Source organism: Wyeomyia smithii, chromosome 3 (assembly GCF_029784165.1).
Source record: "Wyeomyia smithii strain HCP4-BCI-WySm-NY-G18 chromosome 3, ASM2978416v1, whole genome shotgun sequence".
NCBI classification, from domain to species: domain Eukaryota; kingdom Metazoa; phylum Arthropoda; class Insecta; order Diptera; family Culicidae; genus Wyeomyia; species Wyeomyia smithii.
The window spans coordinates 29,014,335-29,041,550 of NC_073696.1; the positions used below are offsets into that span (position 1 = coordinate 29,014,335).

General features: G+C 37.3%; 1 protein-coding gene across 26 annotated transcripts in view; it reads right to left on the minus strand.

Moving 5' to 3' along the window:
* LOC129729905 (voltage-dependent L-type calcium channel subunit beta-1) overlaps nucleotides 1–27,216 on the minus strand; it is a 468,159-nt gene that overhangs the window by 95,706 nt on the left and 345,237 nt on the right. For 5 of the 26 annotated variants that reach the window (XM_055688796.1, XM_055688807.1, XM_055688791.1 and 2 more), the window contains exon 1: nucleotides 7,571–7,828. The exons of 18 other annotated variants lie outside the window; for them this stretch is intronic. The gene's annotated coding sequence lies outside the window, so the exon portion shown is untranslated. Of the gene's footprint in view, nucleotides 1–7,486; nucleotides 7,829–27,216 lie in introns of those variants that run through there. 3 more of the 26 variants (XM_055688800.1, XM_055688798.1, XM_055688806.1) reach the window with 3 other exon arrangements.

The window sequence follows — 27,216 nt, forward strand, 5'->3', positions numbered from 1 at the left end:
TCATGATTAGCTTTTTGGGAATTTGCAAATAATGAAATATAATACACCTTTCTCTTCACTACGCCATTGCATTGAGATAGAGGAAAATCAATGTTACAGAAACATCCTGAGAACTCACTTATATAAAGTGGAACGGTGATCAATTTATGTGTTTAGGAGTTTACAAATAACAAATTCCAGCTCCCCCTCCCTTGCCACGCTTATGGAATAGGAGGTACGATGCGAGCCAGTCGTCGTAGGTTCGAGTCTCGACTCGGGAGAGACTGTTAGTGTCGGTAGGATCGTAGCGCTAGTCCCGCAATTGTCCTGTACACTTTACAGTTGGCTACAAAGTCTGTGTATAATAAACAAAAGATCGAGTTCCGAATCAGAATGTAGCACCCCAAGGCTCGCCTACGCTTATGAGATAGAGCAAAACTAATATTTTAGGATAACTTCCCGTACTCGAAAACCCCATTGTACAAATTTTCACGATAATCGGTCCAGTAGTTTTTGAGTCTATAGGGAACAGACAGACAGACAAACATTCGCATTTATAGATATAGAAGATTAAAGATATAGATAAAAGATAAAAAAACTTGAGTGAACTGTTCATGAGTTCAAAATAATTTTTGTGAAAACCTTGATTTTTTATAAGAAAGAGGACAGAACTTTGTTTCGTTTGGTTCTACTATTTGGGCTAAATCAAATAATAAATTTTCCTTTGAAACACAATTTCAAGATTTTGCTCAAATGTCAATGTGAAGGGCTAAGTGATTTAATATAATTTTCAGAAAAGTTTTCCGATTTTTTATACCTTACTTTTCTGTAACACTTCCCAAGCAACCAGAAGTTCGAATTTCACTTAACACACGAACTTAGAAGTTCACATAAGGTTCAGATTTGGTTCCGTGGAATTTTCTTGCTGAACAATAGGACACATCACTCACAAACCGAACTTCATTCTAAATAAAGTACCGTCAACACCTGAAAGCAACTTGAAAGTTCATAAGAAGCTGCTTGTTCCCCTTTATTGGAACCTTAAAGTTCATATAAAGTTCACACGTGAACTTCAAAACCCCCGGAAATTGAAGTTCGGTTAGCATCTTATCCGTACTTTTAATCAGCACGAAAGTTCAGTAGAAGCTGCTTATTACTCTTCAATTGAACCTTAAAGTTCACATAAAGTTCACACGTGAACTTCACAAACCATCGGAAGATGAAATTCGGTTAGCATTTTATCCATACTGCTAATCAGCATGAAAGTTCAGGATAAGCTGCTTGTTCCTCTTCATTGGAACCTTGAAGTTCACATAAAGTTCACACGTGAACCTCAAAGCCGCTGGAAATTAAAGTTCGGTTAGCATTTTATTCGTACTTTTAAACAGCACGAAAGTTCAGGAGAAGTCTATGTCGTACTTCATCTCCACTTTATAGTTCATGTTAAGTTCCGACTCGGCTTTAGCGAAAGTGAAGTTTGCTCCAGGACTAGTGATGAAAAATGAGTTTTTGAAAAACAATAAAGAAAAGTGGTTTATTTTATTAACATCGGATTTTTTTATCTAAATAAACGGCAAAAGGAAAACAAAGCTATAATTCCAATAGGTAATATTAGAATGTTTAAAGGCTTTCTCTATCTAAACACTTTCTCTTGTTACCTTACAAGAAATCAATTATGAATTCAGATTCCCAGGAATGTGCAGATCGACAGAAAATAAACCGGATGTAGCTGTGAATTCCCGTTAGAGATTTGTTTGCGCGTGATGCTTTTATCCCTGAGCATTTTGTCCAAATCTTGGGTGTTTTTTACCTTCGGCCACAGCATGATGTTGCCGGTTCTGGAGGTCCGAATCCATTTCTCGGACACCACCGAGAGTTTTCTATGTCACCAACGGCTCGTTTCGACTACGGCAAACAGCATATCTATTATTCTAAAAAGCTTTTATCGATTTTGATCATTTATCATATTTTGTATATACTGCTTACCAGAATAAATTTTCAATAAACTTTTGAAAAGAAAATAATGCGTACACAACCTTTTTCAATTACATTATCAACGAACTACAGTAAAATCAAAACAAACTAGAGAACTGTCAGACTTAAGTTCACATTGCGTTCCGCGCGTACTTTTTCTGAACTCGAAAGTTCAGTAAAGTTCCGCGTCAGCCTTTTCTGAACTTCCTAGTTCGCATGAGGTTCCGCCTGTACTTTATCTGAACTTTCAAGCTGAAAGAGAGACTTGGTATGTTCCTAGCCATGAACGTCTAGGTAACGAAGAGAAATCAGCACATCGAGTAAAATCGATGCTGATCTCATATAGCGGGAACGGAGCAGTGGTATGAATCTAGGCTTCAAAGAGGGAGGACTCGAGTTCGAAGCTTGTGTAGTGAGTTGCAAAAAAAAAAAATATGAAATTTAACAATAAATGGAGCCAGGTATTATTCTTCTGATTTAGATTTCTTCAGTTAATGGTTATCATGGGATTATACCAACACGAATAATGAGTAAAGGGAATTGAAAAATTGCAAATTGATTTTTATTTTAAGCTTTTAGAAGTTTTCTTTGCAAGCTGAATAGCGCTCTGTTCAGCGACCTAGATGAACTTGATGTGAACTTGCTAGTTCGGTTTAGAAGCTGCTCTGCATACTACTCGTAGTTTATTCAACAAATGCGAACTTGAAAGTACGGTTAATTACTTAAAAAATTAGCTGAATAGAATTCTATTCATGATCGTTAAATTGGCTGATTAGTCTAGGAATTCTACTTTTATCCGAACTTTTGCTTGCTTTTTAAATTTGCTTTAATTGGTTATAGTTGTTCAGATATAAGGACAAAATGATGATGCAATATTTGTTTGCTCAAATTTGTAGACCCCCCGGTTATTAAATAGTTTCTAGAAAAGTCGAAATATCTGCAATTCTTCATGTTTTATTCAAGCTTTTTCTCTGAAATTTGTTATGGTACCTATTACAAAATCCTTTTAATTACTTTTGGATTGTTTCTCAACAAATATGCGTATTTATACCGAATTTGGAAAACCTTTCACTGCTGGATGCTTAGTGTTAGCGAGAGTTGTTAATTGATCTTTTAATTGATTTTATTAAGGAAATGTATGAAAAACCGAGCTTTCAAATTGAATTCAATAAGCTAACATTAAAGTTCTATCACTTGCAGATTAATTTGTTTTTCTTTGTCAATGGAAAGAAGGCGGATTTCGCGCCAACTCGACCAGATGTACCTTCTCAGAATTCAATGAAACTTTATGGATGTGTAAGGTTTTTTAAATTACTTTATTTTTCAAAAAAATATCGAAACTAACCTTTGAAAAGGGTTGAAATTTTTAAACCATCTAAACCATGCGAAAATTGAATTGAAAATCCTGCACTAAAAAAATTATTATAAAAACAAGAAGTAATTAAAATAAATCGGTGATCTCAGATCTAATAAAATTTAAGTTTTCTAGATAGACTATTTGGTTGCTGAAGACTTCTTCAAAATGGCTTCTATCAAGCAAAGAACAACTAACTTTTTCATGTTCATGAAACATTTTCAACGTGAAACTTTTTTCCCTAAATAGAAGGTTTGTCATTTCTCCTCAGAGAATCACTAGTTTGTAGCAGAACATCTGCCACTACGAAAACAACTACCCTCACACTGGTGGGAAAAGCGACGCACTTGCTTGAAGAGAGCAGCGAATCTAACCAGCTTCCAAAAAACACCGCGGTAGAGTCTAAAATATCCTTACCCAGAGATGCTAAACCGGTTTGATCTTTCTCACACGAAAAAAACAATACACTCAATAACTGCAGCAAACCTAAAATGAGGGGAGTATCAAGGTAAGAAAGTAAATTGTGTTGTTTGCTTTGCATCGCGAAACTTAAAAAAAATACAGCCGCTCGTCATGCATGTTTGCTCTTCGTATGCTATCGCGGTGTATGTCTGTGTATTCTCAGAAGAGTGATTCCCCACTCTTGTTTCGCTCAGCTGTGGTGTAAGCATCAGCTGTATTATTGTTTTGCGAGCGACAGAAACACAGCCCGAAGCAGAATGAAGAAGTTTGGTTTATAATATGGCTATACACAGCGCTCATGCTGGGTTAGAAGTGAACGGTGAATATTCACTCTGATCTTTTCAGATATTGAGGAAAATAACAAGCCCGCTTAACCGTTATGTGCTCGACAAAAGAAAAACTCTTACATGCCCGACGATACCTGGGTACCCACGAGTTGAAATTCTTGTAACTTTGACAATTTTCATCCGAATTCAATAGTTTAAGCACTAAAAGGTTCAGCAGCTTATCTTGTTTGAAATAAGTGTCAGCGGTGCTCCTAAAGAATTTCCTCATTTCCAGAAATCCCGGTTTCCGGGGATAAGTTCCGGAACTAAGGAATTTTATGAACATTTGACCATATTGTCAGTACAATTACACGTGATGCCTCATATGAGCCCCGCAAAACCGGGATGATGTTCAGAGACCTGGAAAGGACCTTAGTGGCCATTTTGAATATCAGCATGTCGACTTCCGGTTTCTGGATAAGAACCAAAATTGGCCGAACACCATCGAATACGGGTATTTCCGGAATCCGGATGACACCCAGAGACCAGAACTCAATTCCAGACGCCATTTTGAAATTCAAGATACTGACCTCCGGTTTCCGGAGCACACCAAATACCAACTCGTGTGAGAAGTATTCAAATTTGGTGGCATTTGGCAACAGCATTAAATTTCAAAATGGCGTCTGGAGTTGACTCCCGGTCTCTGGGTATCATCCCAATTTCGCAAATGCCCATATTCGATAGAATTCGGCCAATTTTGCGTTCTTTTCCAGCAACTGGAAGTCGCCATTTTTAAATCCAAAACGGCGTCGGGAGTCGTTTTCTGATCTCTTGACACCATCCCGGTTCTGAAAATATCCATATTAAATGACATGCGACGTTGTACTATTTGCCACTAGAAGCCCCGGTGGAATCTGTTCTGGAAAGACCAGGGCATATCACTATGAAAATGGCCTGTGGAAGTAATTTTATGAACTTTGGACCAATAATTGTAAGATTTTGTTCAAATACAGGTCGAACTCGATTGTCCGCAATTTTTTTTTTTTTTGGTGTTCGTTTTCAATTTTTATTCCGAAATTTTGTCTTTACCATCCCTTTGGCATATTTGTTACCATTTATGTCACTTCCGGCATATTTAGACATGTACGAATTGAGTGAAAATAATCAATGTCCAATTTATTTCTTTGTTCCTCATGATTTTACCCCTTTTCGCCTCATAAACAATTTTTAGTTACGCCATTGCTTGTATAATGTAACATAATAAAAAGGAAATATTTATTTTATGTTCGTTAATCGCGAGTTTCATTTTTTTTCTGTGATTAGATTATCCGGAAAATTCGATTGTTCGGAATGAATTTTTTTTTTGATATTCCGGATAATCGAGTCCGAACTATATTTATAAAAATCTTCAATTTCGAAACATATCCCCAAAATACCGGATCTTCTTTTGGGGCATCGTTGAGAGATTATGGAACTCAATTTAAATTTTTTCAATATTTTTTAAAGGAAAAAAAAAAGGTCAGTCTTCTACAAGGGAAATGGAAATAAAGACGCATGAATGTTCAAAAATAAAATCGTGTAAAACACTGATTATGAATAACGTTTTGTTAAGAATTGTTATTTGTTACATATCTTTGAACCAGCTTACCGTACACTATTGTGTATAATTATGCTTTCAGATTGATGGCGCATTGTTTCATTGTCGCTGAGTCTAATTTTTTATTAAAACTTCTGATTGCTAGACAATTATTTTTGTACATGTGAAAAAAGTTGTGTTAGTTTTTCAAAGTTAATAATAATTGTTATACCAATAGAAAGAAAAAATCCAACACTAACTCTGAGACCTTAGTTTGTCCCAAATATGATAATTGAAAATAGATTTCGTCTATCGCTTGACCGCTGTACTGCGTCTCCAACGAATGTATCGATAAGGAGACGCATAGTTATTTACAATGCCGGATTTTCATATCAAAATCGTCTCTACTTATCATGGCGTATTTGAGCAAATTTGGTCGCCAAAATGTAAAATTTGTATACTTATACTTTACTTTATGAGATCGTCGTGTTCCAGATTCATACTAACAGTATGAGTTACCGATACGAAATTTCGACTTCATTTGAGCATCCAATTCTAGGTTAGATTCAAAATGTGACAAATGCAAAAGTACACAATATTAAAATGTTTCGAACTAAACCAATTTGTGAATTTAACAGATATTCGAATACCACCAACCAGCGATGTAATAAATGTTGTTCGTCCTTCTCGCCTTCGGTACCAGTCACCCCGTGTGCTCTAGTTTACATTTCGAGCAGACACACTTCTCTCCTTTCCGCGAACAGTGTAACATGCTCAGTTCAAGTCAACTTCAGCTGCCAATCTGGCAGTGAAAAATCGTTTTCCTGTCGTAGCTACACTTAAACAGAAAACAAAAAAACAACAAACAGTAACACAGCAGACATTCTCACGATCCCACTCACTCACAACACACAGTCAGTACGCAGCCAGAATTTGTTTAGACGCATACAAGTTGGGAGGCGAATCCGCTGAAGTGTGTTGATGTTGATGACGCGGTACGGAAAACTGCTTCGTCGGTGGTAGATTAGCCAAACAACACAGACACAAATACAGTCGCACGCATTCGCAGATCCACTATCGGGATCATCGTCGTCGACGGATGGACGGATGGATGGGCATGGACAGCCATTTATTACTCTCTTGCCGAAAATCCTATTTTCTTCTGAATGAATGAGTGGATGAATGACGGCAAAATCTTAAGAAACAAACCCACGAACGGTGGACGAGGCGGGCGTTGATTTTCTACCTTCCGAATGGTGTAGCGAATTGTGCAAATTTTATAAATTTTCGCAGCTGTTTGCCAGCTCGTCCATCGCTCGTGGATGTGGCAACACGGGGCTAGTTCTCCTATAAACAATGAGGCTATTTTTAAAGTGGAAAACCTGACACTTGGGTGATTCGCTCGAACGAAGTGTGTGGGTAAACGGGAAAGGAAGTTAAATTGTTATTAGTTTTTTTTTCTTTCGCCAAATGAGAGGAGCTTAAAACATGAGTTTGATCTTCGGAAAGAGAAATTTTTGGTTATCTCATCCGCTACAGCTGCGAAGGTTACTGTAGTAGAGAATCTTAAACTGCAAAATTTTTCGACCGAATGGCACAGATTAATCACATGCTATTTTGCGATGCGTTGGCTTTCTTCACCCTTTCAACTGTCAGGCAAATAGAAAGCGTTGTTCACAAACCCACTCCGATTGCCAGTCGAAAAATTTGTTCACATGTCACGCAAAAGGGTTTTCCTCTAATTTTTTTCTTCACAAGTTGCAAACAATTTGCTTAATTTCAGACAAAACTGCATGGTGTTCACAATTTTCTTGCACCGCCCACTTCATGGGCGAAATCCACGATTAGGGGAGAGGATCTTCCTTGACCGTGTACATTTTTCTCTTCCACTAAACTGCTGCGGTCATCCTCCGCCACCGATTCCATCATAGCACAAACATGCTGGACGAAAAATCTTACTTTCTTCACTTTTGCACCATTTTCTAATCGTTTTTCACCCGAACTGTACGCACTAACCGATCGCGCTGTCGTGAAGTTTTTCCAGCAGCAGAACAAAAGGTTCCGCAGAGTGTGTGGAAATGAAGAAAAACCTTCCAATATTCGCGGCGAATCGCTCGAAACGCACTTTTCCGCACTTGAGTTTTTCTACTTGTGAGCTGCTTGCTGCTGCTGCCTGTCTGCCTGCCTGCCTGCTAATCGAAAGAGCAGCATTTGCGTTGGTTTGCGATATCGAATCCCTACAACCCAGTCAGTCCAGGCAGCAGTACTGAAGGTATATGTGTGTGTCGGTATGCTTCTCCGTTGGTATCGAACATTACAGACTAGTAGGATGATGTTTTCTTTTTCGCTAATACATGCTACAATTTTCTCCGAATTCCACTCTCCGCTCTTCTGTGTGAGCGCACTGACTGGAGAATGCGGAATAAAATTAGGGAAAATGATTGAAAACATTCGCGTCGAGGGGTCGAACAATGGGCGTTTGGTGGATGTTTTGTTTACGTGTCCACTTCGAGTAGAGAGATTATGGGGACGCGTGGTAGATGCATATTGGACTTCCGTTTTTCGATTTTCACCCTTTTGTTATTGTTATCATATTACACGGCGTGTATCGTAGAACAACTTTATTTAAAAAAAATGGGCATCGCCAAAATCTTCACAATTTGAAAATATAGCTTTTTACCTTTCATTTGGGACCCTCCGGAAAATCATTCATCGCGGGCTTGTGAACAACTTTTTTTTTTTTCATTAAAAAGTATTCTGACAGCAAAGTGTCTAACTACCGAGAGGATAGTACGGTACGAATAAAAATAAAGATGCAAGAACTTTTGAAGGGACACAGTGAAGGTTGTAAGTTAGTCGAGTACAACTTTCGCTCATACTAGAAATTTTCCAAACACCCCTAAAATTTGAAGTTATGGTTAATATGCCGGTATTATGACCTCAGCGCATGAAAATTATTTTTAATTCATTTGTTTTTCAACCGTTTTTAAATGTTTTAGCCGTTTTGGGAAGGGAAAAAATAGAGTTTTCAAAATATATACAGGTTTGTACTAACTTTATTAAAATATGTTGAGTTATTCGAGCGTAAATCTTATTTTTTAAACTTCTCTACGCAAATTTTCAACTTCACTTGAAATTTTCCAGTTATTTTTGTAAGAAAAGTACTACAAGTACACTAGCAGTTTGAAACTTTATTCAATAACGATATAAAATAAAAGCATATTTTTGTAAATCGGCTGATAATTCGCTGATAATTGGTTAAAAAAAAAACTACGCCATTTATGGATGTTCCCTTTCCAAAACGATATATATATATATAAAGAATTGGTGGAAAAATTACAAAGTTGAAAATAAACATGTGAACCACGGGCCAAAGGCGAAGTTTTGACAATAACTTCAAACTTTAAGGGTATTTGAAAAATTTCAAGTTTGGGCGTAAGAAACACACGACTAGAGCTACAACCTACGCTTGGTCACATCAGAAGTTTTTCCATTTATAGCACCGTAAAATTAACAGTCCACAGATTATTGTTCGATGAGAGTGAAAAATTCTGATTTTCTTAAAAACATATAACTCATTTGCGTGAAGAAGTTTAAAAAATAAGTTTTTATGCTCGAATAACTCACATATTTTAATGAAGTTAGTACAAACCTGTATATATTTTAAAAACTCTATTTTTCCCCTTTCCAAAACGGCTAAAACATTCAAAATCGGTTGAAAAACAAATGAGTTAAAAATAATTTTCACGCGCTGAGGTCAAAATACCGGCATTTTGACCATAACTTCAAATTTTAGTGGTGTTTGAAAAAATTCTAGTATGAGCGAAAGTTGCACTCGACTAACTTACAACCTTCACTGTGTCACTTCAAAAGTTCTTGCTTTTTTATTTTTATTTGTAGCACCGTACTATCCTCTCGGTAGTTAGACGCTTTGCTGTCAGAATACTTTTTCAAGAAAAAAAAAGTTGTTCGAAAGCCCGCGATGGATGATTTTCCGGAGGGATTCAAATGAAAGCTAAAAAGCTATATTTTCAAATGGTGAAGATTTTGGCGATGCCCATTTTTTAAAAATAAAGTTGTTCTTTTTACACGCCGTGATTATTCGAACAAGTAAAAAATTATAATTTGTTTATTACTGATAAATACGAATTATCGTTACAACTAACGGCACTTTAATCACGAAGTAGCCCGTTAATCTTTTTTTTCTGTTGTAAATCGGTAAACTTTAGCAGATTGATGATGTTAGTAAATACTTTATAATTAATATGATTTTACGAAATTTATGCGAGCGTTCTTATAGTAAAAGACCAATTTGTTGGGCGCTACCTTCTTGCATTTTAAGTTTTAAATGCAAACTGACGCACCACGGATGTAAAAATAGATCTAATTTTGATAAAAAAATTCCTCTTTTTACAAGCATAATTAAATCAAAGATTTATTCAGCAAAATTATTTAAAATATTGACATACGAATAAATAATTAAAAGTTTACAGGTCACTTAAAGTGCAGGAAAACTGTGGCGGGTGTGGATTGCAACAATGGTTTTTATTCCTGCTTTTTTATCCCAATACACTCTTAGCTTAACCCATTCCCGGCAGGGAGAAATCAGCCTTTACCCCGAAAAAAGACTTTTAAACTTTTATCACTCAGCGACTATATCTACAGTTGACACGAACTGGGTTGCGAATCGTAGATCGTTTTGATCTCTAACCGTATTGAATAGTTTTATCGTTCAAAATATCAAGTATAATTGTTAAGCTGTAATCCAAGTTTAGATGTCAGGTGATGCCATACGGCATCGCACAGTGGATCAATAAGGCAAAAAGTGGAACTCAATTCCATAGCGCCTTTCCACTTCATCCTATCTTAATAATGTCTTCGGAGCAATTGTTTGTGTGAATGACCTGCATAATCGCAAATTGTTGAAAAGTATGAAAAGTTTACAATACTAAAAATAAAATAGTAACTTTTTTGTTTTAAGAGATAGGAGAATAGTTTCTTCAGCAAAGTTGTAGAAGATTCAGAAATATGGAATTGTCCCATATGGAATTGCTCACAATTAAGAAAATTGCAAATGAAATTCTAATTTTCAATTCAAGGTAAAATAGCTATGATTCAACTAAAAGTATGTTTTATTGAACTGTATGTTCATGAGGTGGAACATCGTATATTTCCATGATATCTAAGAACTTTTGCATGACTTCTAGGCTTGGAAATAAATGATGGGACTCGTTTGCCTTTATTTTCTCTCTATACACAAAAAATAAAAGCATATCAGTCTCCGCGCATTCTAAGACGGCCAAGGTATTATTCATTATTTCTTATTGTGTCTGTCATGTGAACAGTTTATTTCACTTCAACATTTTCGAATCATACGATTTGCAATATAGCGATTTGGTTTCAACAGATTGCAACATGAATCAGTGCATGTTTTTATCACAGAGCAACCACAGCTGATAGACGAAAGCTCGTTCTTCATAGAGTCTACAATAGAATTCTTAAAAAAGCCCACGAGAAATTGATGCAGACTGTAAGGTCACACTTATGAACACTATAATTCCACACATCCCACATGTTAAGAAGGAGTTCTGGAAACAGTTAGCAGAAAAACTTCACTTCATGTTTCGATTTTCTTCGAGTATAGACAAAAGTTTTAATCAGTTCTTTTGTCACTAGTTAATTTCCAATTGAACTTTGCAAACATGAACTGTGTTTCAAATGATCCAAGTCAACGATATTTTGATGTGAGCACTTTTCTTTTAACTGATAACAAATGTGAAATGTTGAGCATGAGCATGAGCATGATTGACCGCCCGCGGTTGCTACTCCGTTATTGCCAGATCAGCTGTAACTACACAGAGAACCAATGGGTGATGCTTGGGACTAACATTCATCCTCAATGTGTAAAAACTGGTGACCTTAATCTTTATATTAGGCAATACCAGCGCCGGCCGCATCCGAATGCAGGTCAAAGAAGGAGTGTGTATAGGAATATGTTGACGTGATACTCGCTTATTGGAAGCCGAGAACACCTCTGCACTTCCACGAGAAATCACTGGGATGTTGGAGAAAAGGGTAAGGTTTGCAGCAGATTTCGTTTTGGTAAACGATGCGCTGAGTTCGAGTACCGGGTTCATAACAACAAATATCGCGCCTACAAGTTCATAATAACCTCCGCGAAAATTATTACGCCATTCGAACTCGTTCTTTTTGATATACCACCGAAAAAAAAGGGCACGCGAGAATACCGGACCTGCGACTAAATTAAGACAGACTAAAATAGTCGAATATTCCCTCATCAAATCATCATGCAACTTCCGAAGAGAACCTCCCATTGATGTATCTCAGCCAACTACACAATGTTACGAGAGCTACGAAAGTTTTATGCACGTTAACGTCTCGACACTTCTATTGTTTCCTCGATGAGGTTATACCGAAAACTATATCGAATACTAAATCTATCTGTAGAAAACACGAGCTCATGGAAGGTATCGACGTGACATTCGGACATCTGTTTATGAAGCCATTATGCAACTACCGAAACGTATCTCCCATTGATTTATCCCAGCTGACTACACAATATTACGAAAGCTACTAGAGTTGAGTCCACGTTAACGCCTCGCCAATCCTATCGCTTCTTCGTGAAGTGATCCTCTTTGTACCGAAAATTATAACACGGTTATAGCCAATCTGTAAAAAATGCGACCTCATGGAAGGTATCGACGCGAAGTTTCTAGATATTCGGCCACCCGGAGATCTGGCTTTCTGCTTAACAGGTCGACTAACGACATTCGGCAGAACCGAGGCATCATACATGACCGCTCTATTCCTTCCTACCGATGTGGACGCGTAGGGACGCGGCGTTTCACGTCGATTCTCTTTTGTTTGTCTACGCAAGAGTCGCCTATCAAACACAAAAATTGGCAAAGTTCCATGCATCCAAAGCCCCAATAATTTGAAAAATGCAGGTACACATACTTGCCAAAATGTAGTTTCAAATTTGCGAACAAAACGCCAAACTAGCCATAGTTAGAAAACAATATTTAAAACGATTTTTCAAAAGCTAGAAAAATGAAAAATAGTGAGCATCGATTCTGGTTAGCAGCAAAACTTACATTTCAAACTCTCATAAACCATGTGCATGTTTACTGAAACAACTTTAGCTATTTTGTTTAGTCACTGTTAGCAAATTATGACCCAATGGAGGTTTCTATCACTAATGCTATTTTGTATATAACAATATGCGTGGAGCCGGGTATTCAAACTCTACTTCTAACCGTGATTTAGTTCCGACTCAATGAATTTTATCCATAATTGATTACTTCCAAATATTAAATGCACGCGAACACGAATAACCTGCTAGTTCACTATCCCATAGATCAAATGTTTTGTCCTCTTATTGTTTATCATAATTTGTTACATTTATTTTACTATCTTTGTTTCCGTGTGTACACACGCACACTCCTACAATCTCGCGCGTACACGCACTTTTGCTTCATTTAATCGTATTCAGTAAGTAAATCTTATATAATTATGTGGTTAATATAATAAGTAGGTCTATTACTCTATATAATTGTGTGGTTGATATAATAAGCATGAGCATGAGCATGAGCATGATTGACCGCCCGCGGTTGCTACTCCGTTATTGCCAGATCAGCTGTAATTACACAGAGAACCAATGGATGATGCTTGGGATTAACATTCATCCTCAATGTGTAAAAACTGGTGACCTTAATCTTTATATTAGGCAATACCAGCGCCGGCCGCATCCGAATGCAGGTCAAAGAAGGAGTGTGTATAGGAATATGTTGACGTGATACTCGCTTTATTGGAAGCCGAGAACACCTCTGCACTTCCACGAGAAATCACTGGGATGTTGGAGAAAAGGGTAAGGTTTGCAGCAGATTTCGTTTTGGTAAACGATGCGCTGAGTTCTAATACAGGGATATTTGTTATTATCGCGCGTACGAGTTCATTATATCTTTTACGGAAATCATAACGCGATCCGAACTTATCCCGGTTGATGCTGTAATACCGCAAAAATAAAGCGCACGCAAGGATACCGGACCTATAACCTAATCAAGACAGACTCAAATATTCGAAAATCTGTTTATGAAGTCATTATGCAACTACCGAAACGTATCTCTCATTGATTTATCTCAGCTGACTACACAATGTTACGAAGCAACCATATATGCATTAACCAAAAACAAGAAAAAAGTAAATATATAGGCCCTCAACACATACTGCAAGCGGTCAGCAAGAGAACTTCAAAAACGGCCTATTTGCTTGGCCATCGCCGTTTGAAACGAACGAAAAAAGAAAGAAAAAAAAAAGGATGTGTGCGTTGACAGACGAGTCGCGTATAATCCTGATATTAATTGCAAATAATTGCGAAATTTGGTGGCGATTAATTACGATGTTTTGTCGCGATTAATTATTTACGATATTTATCGAACGAACGGAACCAATTCCGAATCACTGCGTGCTGGAAAAGAACCTACGGGTGGACAGTTTGCGAATAAATGGTTTGGTACACCTCGGAAGTCACAACACACCGAAAATCCATAGTTGAGCAAAGCTTACCTGGGCCGAAAACACGTTTACTTCGGAAAGTTATGCGCGACAGCTCTATTCTCTCTTACCGACGCATACGCGCGGAGACACGGTATTTAGCGTTGATTACCACTTACTTCTTGAATAATAAAGCGAAGATACCTACTGAGTATGAAAAAACTGGCAAAGTTTCATGCATTCATAGCTGGAAAATTTTTAAAAATGCAAATATGCATATCTAACAAGACCGAGTACTAATTAGATTTAACAAAATGCCAAAATAATTGCAGTCAAAATTTATTTGCCATGCTCACCGACAAGATTTCTACTTAATTAAATTAAAAGTGGTCTATGTGTTTTAGTATTTACTCAAAAGCTAGAAAAAAAAGGGCATAAAACTGCTCAAAATATTCGTAACCGTCCAGTCGGAGCGCGAAAGATAAATTTCTAAATTATGTTGTACTGCTACTCATTCCGTCATGTAAAAACCAGCGTGTTCAAAGGTTTAAAACATCCCTCCTATTGGAGCAATTCTGTCTATTGAGTATAGACTTTGGCAAACAAAGCGACTCCATGAAATCACGCTTTAACAAATCTCCATATACTGAGAGCAATGCAACCAGAGATGTATCTTCCAAAATAAAAATAAATAAATAAATAACCCAATTGATTCAGAAACGGCTGAAAACGCAAGCAGGATATGTACAGTATCCCTACCGACGTCAGTCTACTGCGCACACAAATAACGAGACAGCTTGATGAACGCGAAAAAAAAACTATACCTTACACATATATATCATCCTCATATAAACTGCACAAAAACAAAAGAAATCACAAACTCACGACAATCCTACAGTCTGCACCCCTCAAGTCTCAGCACGCACTGCAAGGCCGATGCCATACCGGAGAGGATACGAAGCTAACAGCGTCGTGAAAAGCAGAAAAAAAAAACAGTGGTTCCCTTTTGCCATGCAAATCAAACAAAAAACACAGGCAAAACGTTACCAACACTAATACTTATCCTTTAATTCCCGCGTCCTCTGTGAATCATCATGCTAGTGCGAGAACGTGCCGCACGCAAGAGCAACGGTCATCCTGCACTTGTACTTCTCGCGCTTTTCCTTGTTCACCTTGCACTTACTCACACACACTTATGGCAAGGCAAGGGCTAGCGGGAAACGTGCTCCGCCACCGAGAAAGAAATGCAGCTCTCACAAATTAGCCACAAAATTGCACGAATCTTTAACGGATTTCAACATTGACGTCACTCTCACCGATAATACGAAACCGCCACATTTCGTATTACCTTTTACTCCACCCTTTGCACTTAAAATCTAACGATTACGCGACGGGAAGGCTAAATAAAATACGTCGACATTATTGCACTATCCTCAACCGTACACGACAACCCTCGGAACACTTCATCGCGATTCGAATCAAACACTCGGAATTCACACCGAAACAACAGCGGCCTTCATTCAATAAATGTAGACACATCCCTTTTCCAGATAGAAAATATATAACTTATAAAAACTTGAAAAAACGATGAAAAATTCCGACGAGAAACATTTTCACGTCCGTTTTTGATCACAGCTTGCTTCGATCTGTGTGGTTGATATAATAAGTAGGTGAAACAAAATCAAGCCCCAAGTTTATTCACAAAATGCCAAAACAACTAAAATAGGAATATAGTCGTCATAAGACTTCATAGAAAATAACAATTAAAAATTGCCTATGTATAGCAATATTTTCCAAAAGCTAGTAAAATCATTAAATTTAATATACAATTTTCATTACCATAGCATGGTGTATGCTATTTAGTATCGTATAGATATAAAAGCATAGACAAGCAAATACTACCAGCCGAAAATATACTATTCGTCTATTTCCGCTTTAACAAAAGTTATCTCTGCTTTTCCCATTTGGACTGTCAATACAAAAAATGAAACAATAATGTGGGCATAATCTTAACGCGAAATCACACCCGAGAACAACAGGGTGTAGTTCGAAAACACGAACAACAAAAAAACCAATTCTATCAAATGCCGTACGAAAAAAAATGACGGAGGTGATGAGTGTAGTTTTGTTTTGCTGTTTGTTGTCAAACTGAAAAGTGCAGTTTGGAACGGCGCAGCACCGTCGCGAAAAAGAGTTCGGTAAAATATTCGCTACTGCTTCTACTTGATGGCGCACACATCAACACATTCAGACTCTTCACCATTATGACACAAAGCCTATGGATTCTTCAAAAGTTTGACACAAAAACAAATACTTATCTGAATCATTTGAATGAATCCGGCGAAACTGACGCCGACCAGCACCAAGCGACACATCGCAGTGCAATGCTCAATGCTCACCAAGTATTGTCTTGCCATTCTTTTCGCTCACATCACTATCACTATGCAGCCCATTGTTCTCCTATATCATACGACTAGCTTGCGCGACGCAGAGCTTACACTCACACCTACACAATTTTTCGGGTTTGTAATTATAAAACCGCGATAATTTTTTCACTTGTATTCGCTAAATCACTAAATCTTCTCTTTTCTCACGTTAATATTGCATCACACGACACATCTTTACACTTTACAACAATTTTGCCCGTGGAAATCACACAAAAATGAATAATTTGAACGGAGAAATTTCAAAGCTCTCTTAACTGATAACAAATGTGAAATGTTGTCTTTAAAGTCAATTAAATATATACTTACGATGGGACTCGTATGCCTTTATTTTCAATACGGGTCAGGCAAGGTTTGGTATTTTTCCAGTAATTTTCAGAACAAACTTTAAAATTTCATCAAGCCATATGAAAACTTTAACAAAATTAGATACATTGACAGATTAAACTTAAATTTGCCTAAAAGTCATATGGGACTCTTATGCTTTTATGGGCAGCATATATCTCCAGGACATTTCCTTACAAAGTTCAATCATATTTTAGTTTATTTTTTCGATAAATTCGAGAACGTATAGGTTAAAAAGGAGCAAGTAGAATCATGATGTCAATACTTTTCCTTGAAGTTAAGCTAAAGTACTATAAACTTCTTTAGGTTCCATTTGTCACAATCCACCCATTAAGAACCTTAATTTGATAAAATGTTACTTATGCGAGCACGCAGCGCACATGAAATGTTTCGGATGGGCTAGATCAAATCTTGATTTTGTTAACGGCCAAGCTAATCTTTTATGGTTCTGCGCGAATTGTATGAAGTCAGTTGAACTTTTGAAGTCACAAGGATCGCCTTGCATTGAAAATGCAATCACTTCTTCTGTTTCTGAAGCTATCAATGGTTGCTTAAATGCAATTAAAAACGAGCTCGGACAAACTAATGCCCTAATAAGACAGATGTCTGAGAAGCTATTGTCCGACCCTATTCCCCCGCCGTTATCTATACCGCGCAGAAGCAAACGTCCCACAGTTGTATCACCCAGCGACACTCCGAAGCGGGTGACAATTCAAACAAAATTGATTGTTGGCACGCGGTCTACTGATAATATGCCGAAAAAAATTGAAACTGTGCCTAGGCCAGCTGAAAAATTCTGAATTTACCTTTGCTGCTCTAGTCGAGGAGGTATACCAAATTCTCAGCCGGTAGTAAAAAAACTTGTTAAGAAGGATGTCGATCTGGAAGCGTTGGCGTTCGTTTCGTTTAAAGTTGGAATAGAACAATCATTGAAAGATCAATCGCTCAACCCGTCTATTTGGCCCAAGGGAATATATTTTCGAGCCTTTGAAGATCGCCGTGCATATAAGGATTTTTGGAATCCAAATGCATTAAAATTTCCCCGAATCAACCCACTGAGCCCGCAACAATCGCCTGCGGGGCTGCACCATTCCGTTACATAGACTACCATGAATATATAGAATCTCAACCACCGGTTAATAAATTATAGTTAATAAATTCAACAGAAAAAATCACGAAATTCTCATCTCCCATAGCTCAACCTGCAGTACAAATTCCGCAAAGATACCATGTACCAATGACAAAAATGAAACGAAGATTACGACGCCTGATAAATGCGAGCACGCAACTCGCTCATCGCTGCGAATGAATGAGCATAGACACCACGATTGTTTTCCCCCAGGTAAACACCAAGAATGTATATGTTCTTCAGAAGCTAGGTGCTCGGATTCTGCCGTCGTTGAAAATCGATCCGCTTTTCAGGCAAATTCTACTGCTGAGTATTGCGTTGATGTCGGGCCATTGGATTGCAACCTGCGTGAACAGAGACATCTTCAATTATTTTACCAGAATGTGAGAGGGCTACGTACGAAAATAGATGAGCTTTTTGTTGCTGCTTCGGATGCCGAACATGATGTCGTCGTCCTCACTGAAACCTGGCTAAATGATCAAAGTAGTTCTCTTCAGCTTTTTGGACAAATGTACACAGTTTACCGCAACGATCGTAACACAGCAAGTACAGGTAAATCTCGTGGTGGCGGGCTCCTCGTGGCTGTATCAAACAGATTACAGTCCAGGCGAAGATCTAGTCCCGATTTTGATTTCGAGCAATTATGGGTGGACGTTCGCACACACGACACTAACATTGTATATGGGCGTTGTATATATCCCTCCCGATATCGCAGACAACGCATCTGTGATGCAAAGTCATTTCGACAGCATACTACTCACCTTCTATTCGGTGATTATAATCAACTAGGCCTTGTTTGGAAAGCTAGCCACTCTGGTCGCGTCTTTGCAGATCCTTCTGATTCGAATTCTAATAGTTCCAGTGTTGTACTATTGGATGGGATGTCTCTACTCAACATGTCTCAAATAAGCACAGTTAAAAACACTCGAAATCGCACTCTTGATCTCGTTTTCGTCAACGATGAATCCGTTTTAAACTGCAATATTGCCGAAGCATGCGACTCAGTTTTTTTTTTATTAAAGGGGGGGATTTGTTAGTAGCTTAAGTATTTATGATAAATATTAGTAAATAATGAGTATGTGTGTCCAATCACAAATGGTGACTTCTCAACACTGTTAGAAATTTGTAATTTTAACTGTTAGGATTTGTTTGCTTTCGAATTAGGACTTATCATTCGTAGGGATTTAAACATACTTGTCAGGAAAGGGGAAGTAAACTTACAACTAACTTAATTGCTAACTTATTGGCTATATAGAGAGCGGAGGCTATAAATTGCTACAATAACAATTGAGGATTGCAACGATTTTTGTCGAAAATTGTTAATAATTTTATTTGACATAGCTTCTAATGGTTCGACACCAGTAAGTCTATGTAATTCGAGTGTACCAAACCAAGGAGGACGCTTCAAAATCATTTTCAAAATTTTATTCTGAATCCTTTGGAGCGTTTTCTTCCTTGTTGAACAGCAACTTGACCTGATCGGTACAGCATAAAGCATTGCTGGTCTAAAAATTTGTTTGTAAATCAAAAGTTTGTTCTTTAAACAAAGTTTAGAATTCCTGTTAATGAGAGGATATAAACATCTCGTATATTTGATGCACTTGGCTTGTATACTCTCAATGTGCTCTTTAAAAATAAGTTTTTTTATCATAAATTAGTCCCAAGTACTTAACCTTGTCGGACCAACTTAAAATAACCCCATTCATCTTGACAACGTGATTATTGTTTGGCTTGAGGAAAGAAGCCCTAGGCTTATGCGGAAAAATTATTATTTGAGTTTTAGAAGCATTGGGAGAGATTTTCCACTTTTGCAAGTAGGAAGAAAAAATATCTAAACTTTTCTGCAATCGACTGCATATGACACGAAGACTTTTTCCTTTTACGGAAATGCTTGTGTCATCGCAGAACAATGACTTTGTGCATCCTGGAGGCAAATCAGGAAGATCTGAAGTGAATATGTTGTACAGGACTGGACCCAAGACTGAACCTTGAGGTACACCTGCTCTGACAGGAAATCTATCAGATTTTGAATTCTGATAGACAACCTGCAAAGTTCGATCAGTAAGATAATTTTTTAAAATTTTGATTAGGAAAATTGGAAAATTAAAAGTTTGCAATTTCGCAATCAAACCTTTATGCCAAACACTGTCGAATGCTTTTTATTATGTCTAAAAGAGCAGCTCCAGTGGAATAACCTTCAGATTTGTTAGCTCGTATCATATTAGTGACTCTGAGCAATTGATGAGTTGTGGAATGCCCATGGCGAAATCCAAACTGTTCGTTTGCAAAAATTGAATTTTCGTTGATGTGTGACATCATTCTGTTAAGAATAACTCTCTCAAACAGTTTACTTATTGAAGAAAGTAAACCGATTGGTCGAAAACTTGAAACTTCAGCTGGGTTCTTATCCGGTTTTAAAATGGTAGTAATTTTTGCATTTTTCCATAATTTGGGAAAATATGCAATTTTGAAGCAGCAATTGAAAATTTTTACTAAAAATTCCATTGTGCTCTCAGGGAGATGTTTGATTAGTATATTAAAGATTCCATCGTCACCAGGTGCTTTCATATTTTTGAAATTTTTAATAATTGATTTAATCTCATTCAAGTTAGTTTCAATTATTTCTGCAGGTAAAAAATTCTGGGAAGAAATTAAATCAAATTGACGTGTGACTTCATTTTCAATTGGACTCACAAAATTCAAATTTGAGTTATGAACACTCTCAAACTGCTGAGCAAGTCTTTGAGCCTTTTGTTCATTGGATACAAGAAAACGTTCACCATCTTTTAAAACTGGAATAGGCTTTGAAGGTTTCTTAAGAATCTTCGACAGCTTCCAAAATGGTTTTGAATATGGTTTAAATTTTTCAACTTTAGTCTCAAAATTTTGATTTCTCAGAAGAGTAAATCTATGCTTAATCTCTTTCTGTAAATCTTTATAAATAGTTTTAAAAACAGGGTCACGAGAACGTTGATATTGACGTCTGCGGACATTTTTCAAACGAATTAGAAGTTGAAGATTTTCGTCAATTATTGATGAATCAAATTTCACTTGAGCCTTTGGAACAGAATAATTCCTGGCATCAACAATTGCACATTTTAATGCTTCCAAAGCGGAATCAATATTCACTTCGTTTTGCAAATCAAGCTCATTATTGAAATTTCTCTCAATATGAGTTTTGTATCTTTCCCAATTAGCCTTGTTATAATTAAAAACAGAGCTCATAGGGTTTAAAACTGACTCATGTGATAAAGAAAAAATTATTGGAAGATGGTCAGAATCAAAGTCAGCATGTGTGATCAAATCACTACATACATGACTTTGATCTGTTAGCACCAAATCAAGGTTGAAGGGTTTCTTACAGAAGAAAAGCATGTAGGACTATTCGGAGACAAAATAGAATAGTATCCTGAAGAACAATCATTGAATAAAATTTTGCCATTGGAATTACTTTGAGAATTATTCCATGAACGATGTTTAGCGTTAAAATCGCCGATTATGAAAAATTTCGAACGATTTCTGGTGAGTTTTTGTAAATCACCTTTAAAATAATTTTTGAGCTCGCGTGGGTATTGAAATGGTAAATATGCTGCGGCAATAAATAAAATCCCAAGTTCAGTTTGAACTTCAATTCCCAAAGTTTCAATAACTTTCGTCTCAAGATGGGGAAGAGCACGATGTTTGATTCGGCGATGAATAACAATTGCAACTCCACCGCCGGAACCCTGAATCCTATCATATCTATGAACCACGTAATTGGGATCATATTTTAATTTTATGTTAGGTTTCAAAAATGTTTCAGTAATAATTGCAATATGCACATTATTTACTGTTAGAAAATTAAAAAGCTCATTCTCATGGGCCTTCAATGAGCGAGCATTCCAATTTAATATTTTAATTGTTTTATTTAAACTCATTGCTAAATTTTAAATTAGAAACAATTTTAATAGTAAAATTTGTCCCTTTTTTAATGGCTTCAAACATTGATTTTGCCTGCAACGTGGCGTTCATAAGATCGAACATTGCCTGTTGCAAAAAAGAAAGTTTACCTGCCGTAATAGGCCCCAGGCAGTTGACATTAGAAAAAATATTTTCGGTAGCAATATTAGCTGGAGTGATAGGTGTACAATTATTTTCTAGCGTGTTTCGCTTACCCATATTAACGGTCATTTTCGAACTCCCAACACTAGGCGGTATAATGTTCGAACTACCTGTAACCTGTGCATAAGTTAAACGGGTATGCAAAGGAGTAGGTAAACTATGCGTCACTGGTACGCTTGGAGAATTTTGTTTTGAAGTTGGTTTTAATTAAGAAATTGAATTTTGTTTACCTTGCCTTAACAATTGCTAAACGGACTGGGCATTGATAAAAATTTGACATATGGTTGCCGTTACAATTCGCACAGCGAAAATTTTTACTCTCTTTCACAGGACATGTGTCCTTTTTGTGAGAAGAGTCTCCACAATTAAGACATTTTTGGTCCATGTTACAGAATTTGGAACCATGGCCATAACGTTGGCAAGTACGGCATTGGGTGATATGCTTTTCACCTCCGCCATACTTCCTATAAATTTCCCACTTTACACGCACATTATACAAAGCATGTGCTTTTTCAAAAAATTTTAAGTTGTTAACCTCATTGCGGTTAAAATTAATTAAATAACTAACAAGGGAAATTCCACTTCTCTGACTGTTTTCGCCTCGTGATTTTTGTTTAATTAGAATTACTTGGGTAGGGGCTATGCCATGTAATTCTGTTAAAGTAAGTTTGATCTCATCAACGGTTTGATCGTTGGTGAGACCTTTCAAGACAACCTTGAACGGCTTGGCGTTCTTGGTGTCATATGTAAAAAATTTGTACATCTTGTCAGTTAAATACTGAACAAGACGATCACGACCCTTTACTGAGTCGGCTAATAAGCGGCATTCACCTCTACGGCCAATTTGATAGGTAACTTTAACGTCAGAAACAAACGTTGAAAGTTTCTTTTTGAATATAATTAAATTCAGAAGAAATAGTTACCACAATAGGTGGAACTTTCTCCTTTTTTAAAGATTTTATATTTTGTATAGTTTCATTATTAATAACTTCCATTTCACCAGCTTCTTGCTCAGGCAAAATATCAAAAGGATTGTCACTACAGACACTCGAAGTGTCAGAAAGAGATGCCTCTCTTTTCCTCCCCGCAGCGATGCGAGGTTTCTTCTTCCGTCCAGCCATTTCAGGTGATACGAAAAAGTTAAAACAAAAGTTAAATTCAAAAGTAGGTAGTCTTGAGAAAGACTGATGGGAAATAACTTTCAGGTAGTCTTTAAAAGACACACTGACAAAACACAAACTTTGAAGCTATAGGCAGTCAAAGACCAGTCCACAAGCAACCGAAAAAACGTCTGATCTGTAGGACAGTTCAAGACGCACTGAGCATGCGACTCATTAGTTGGCATTGATGCTCATCACCCACCAGTCTCTGTCTCATTAGCTTGCACGCAGCCAGTTTGCTTTGAAGAGTTATCTGAAACTAAGCAATACAATTTTTCTAAAACCGATTTTGATGGACTTCAGAGGGCTCTACTTGCAATCGATTGGGAAACCCTGCTAAGCCGCGCAATAGTTTAGTTGATATATTTTCGCACACGCTCAAACAGCAATTTTGTAATTTTGTGCCGGCACCACGCCCCCGGCGAAAGCCTGTTTGGTCTAATCGACATCTTCGTGAGCTAAGACGACTAAGGGCAGCGGCACTTCGGAGATACGTCAAACGACGAAACGCAATGACTAAACTTTCGTTTACTACTGCAAGCAAAACTTATAAAATCTACAATCGTTTCCTTTATTCTCAGCATGTACTACGCACCCAATCTGAGCACAAACGAAGCCCAAAACGCTTCTGGTCATTTATAAACAGTAAAAGAAAAGAAAGTAGGACTTCCTACCAGTATGTTTCTTGGGAATGAAAACGCGGAAACGCTTGATGGTATTTGTTCTTTATTCAAGAAACACTTTTCAAGCGTATTCAGTTCCACTACTGCAAATACATCTCAAATGGAGAATGCACTGCACGACGTTCTTCAAAACGTGGTAAACCTGAGTAGCTTATGTTTTACTGATGAAGATGTACTGAAGGCCACCACAAAATTGAAACCTTCAACTTCCACTGGACTTGACGGTATCCCGGCCATTATTCTGAAAAAATGTGCCATCGCGCTCTGTGTACCGTTGAGGATGATATTCAACAATTCGCTTTCGCAAGCGGTATTTCCTGACTGCTGGGAGAAGTCCGTTATGTTCCCGGTTTATAAAAAAGGCGACAAACACGATGTAACGAACTATCGAGGAATAACCTCACTATCCGCTGGATCAAAATTATTTGAGATTCTCGTCGGCAACGTTCTACTTCGTAAATTCAAGACATATATCTCGTTAGACCAACATGGCTTTTACCCCGGTAGATCGACAACTACTAACTTGCTTCAGTTCACATCTAATTGTATTAAAAACATGGAAAACGGGATGCAAGTGGACTATTTACACCGACCTGAAGGCTGCGTTTGATCGTGTTGATCACACCATTCTTTTGGCCAAAATTGAACGTCTTGGTGCCTCACACCATTTCACAAAGTGGCTGAAATCATACCTCGTTGACCGCACACTCTGCATAAAGCTAGGCAACATCGAGTCAGATAACCTCGTTAACTTGTCGGGTGTGCCTCAGGGGAGCAACCTTGGACCACTGCTTTTTTCAATTTTTTTCAATGATGTTTGCAACGTCATTCCACCAGACTGTAAACTTATCTATGCTGACGACTTGAAACTTTTTCGCGTAATTCGTACTAAAGCAGACTGTAGAGAACTGCAACAACATCTGGATAATTTTTCTGACTGGTGTAATCGTAATTTACTGATAATCAGTGTTTCAAAGTGTCTTGCAATTTCTTTCACGCGGAAAAAAAAATCCGTTTTCGTGGAACTATAATGTATCCGGAGAAAATCTTGAAAGAGTATCGGTAGTCAAGGATTTAGGTGTACTGCTTGATTCACAACTATCCTTCAGGCACCACTACTCTCATATCATTGCGCACGCTAGCGAACCTAGGTTTCATCATGAGAATAGCCAAAGAGTTTACCGATCCGTTTTGCTTGCGATCGAATTGAAAACGAATTGAATCAGTATAGGCCAAGTTTCTTCGTTATGCTTTAAAAACACTTCCATGGCGTAATCCTGATCAATTACCACCATATGCCAATCGATGCCAATTACTTGGTATTGATACACTGGCAAAGAGAAGAGATGTGTACAGGGCCGTATTTGTGGAAAAATTACTGATCGGCGAAATAGACGCTCCAAACATTCTGTCTGAAATTCACGTGAATGTGCCCTACAGAAATCTAAGGTCACGACACTTCCTGCGTCTTCCATTTCAACGCACTGAATATGGTCAAAACGAAACCATAAGGGGGATGTGTAGCGTCTTTAATAATGTGTTTGAATTGTTTGACTTCAATGAATCAAGTGTTACTTTTAAAAATAGACTTAAGCGAATGTTATAATGTGTTAGCCATAAGTTCTAGATTTACTATAGTTAAGCTTAGTCAGTGTCAGCTTCGTAGTATTAAGAGCCAGTTCGCGAGAGGCGCAACCGCATGTTGTTTTGATGTTCTCCGATTGGGCTGAAATTTTCAGCATTTGTTTGTCTATTCAAGGTAGGAAGTTTTGCAAAATTTCAATTTTTGCCTTTCTCCTAGAAAGGTATAGCAATCACTTGCAAAACCGAAGATACAAAAGTGCTCAAAAGGGCCGAATGGCATATATCACTCGACTTCCGCATTTTCTGTATGTGTGTGTGTGTGTGTGTGTGTATGTGCAGATTTTTATTCTCACTCACTTTTCTCAGAGATGGCTGAACCGATTTTCATGAAATTAATTGCAAATGGAAGGTCTTGTTGTCCCATAAGACCCTATTAAATTTTATTGTAATCGGATTTCTAGTTTAGAGGTTATGTATCAAAATGTAAAAATCATGAAACATCATTATCTCTAAAACCACATAACCGATTTGAACAAAATTGATTTCAAATGAACGGGCTACCTGAAAAACCCTTAACTTTTGATTTTTATAAAGATTGGACATGCGATTTAAAAGTTATGAAAAGAAACGTGTTTTTAGGACTGTTTAATCTCACTCATGTTTCTCAGAGATGGCTGGACCGATTTTCATAAAAATGTAAAAAAAAATAAAAATGTGAAATTCAGCTATGAAAAGGAGCATATTCCGAAGACTACTTGGACTAACTTACTTTTCTCAGAGATGGCTGACCCGATTTCCACAAAATTAGTGTCAAATAATAAGTCTAGCTGCCTCATAACACCCTATTGAATTTTACTGTAATCGGACTGTAATTTCACCTGTAATGTACCGAGATGTGAAAATCACGAAACTTCATTATCTCTGAAACTACACAACCGATTTGATCAATATTATTATCAGATGAGCGGGCTAGTTAAGAGTTAACTGATGAACTATGATTGAACACGTGATTTCAAAAAATTTTGGCTACAACGAAAGTCTATTATTTCAAAGATTACATGACTTTTTTGAACATAACTAGTGTCATACGAACGAGTCATCTCTCAAACTTACAAATAACAAACTTCATAACAATTTGTTACGTGGCTCAAAAGTTATGGAAAGAAAAGAAATTCAAAGACTATTGAAAACTACACCTGCTTTGATCGATATAGAGGCCTCAACATAACTTAAATGTGGTATCATACTATTTGAACGTTCCAAATTCATTGATTCCTTGCGGTTTGTTTGAAGTCTGCAAATGCACGACGAATCGGCCATAGGATATGATCAAACACAAATAACAAATCGTTTAAAACGATTGGTTTTTTCGAAATGACAACTTCCTCGACTTTTGGCTTCTGTACATCGTTTTAATTCTGAATATATTCATATTGGGTTGTATTCGGTCATTTTCTGCAGATTTTCTGGCATCAATCTAACACCGGAAATACCCATATTGGGAGGTATTTAGTTATTTTGGTTGTTTGTAAGTAAGAGCAATAAGTGTTGTTGTCTGGTCCCGTTTACGTGTCCGTTCTATCAGTGTTGTATGGTCGTCTTTAAGTTCAAAATGGTGTCCAGGGTCAATGTTTGGTTTCTATGC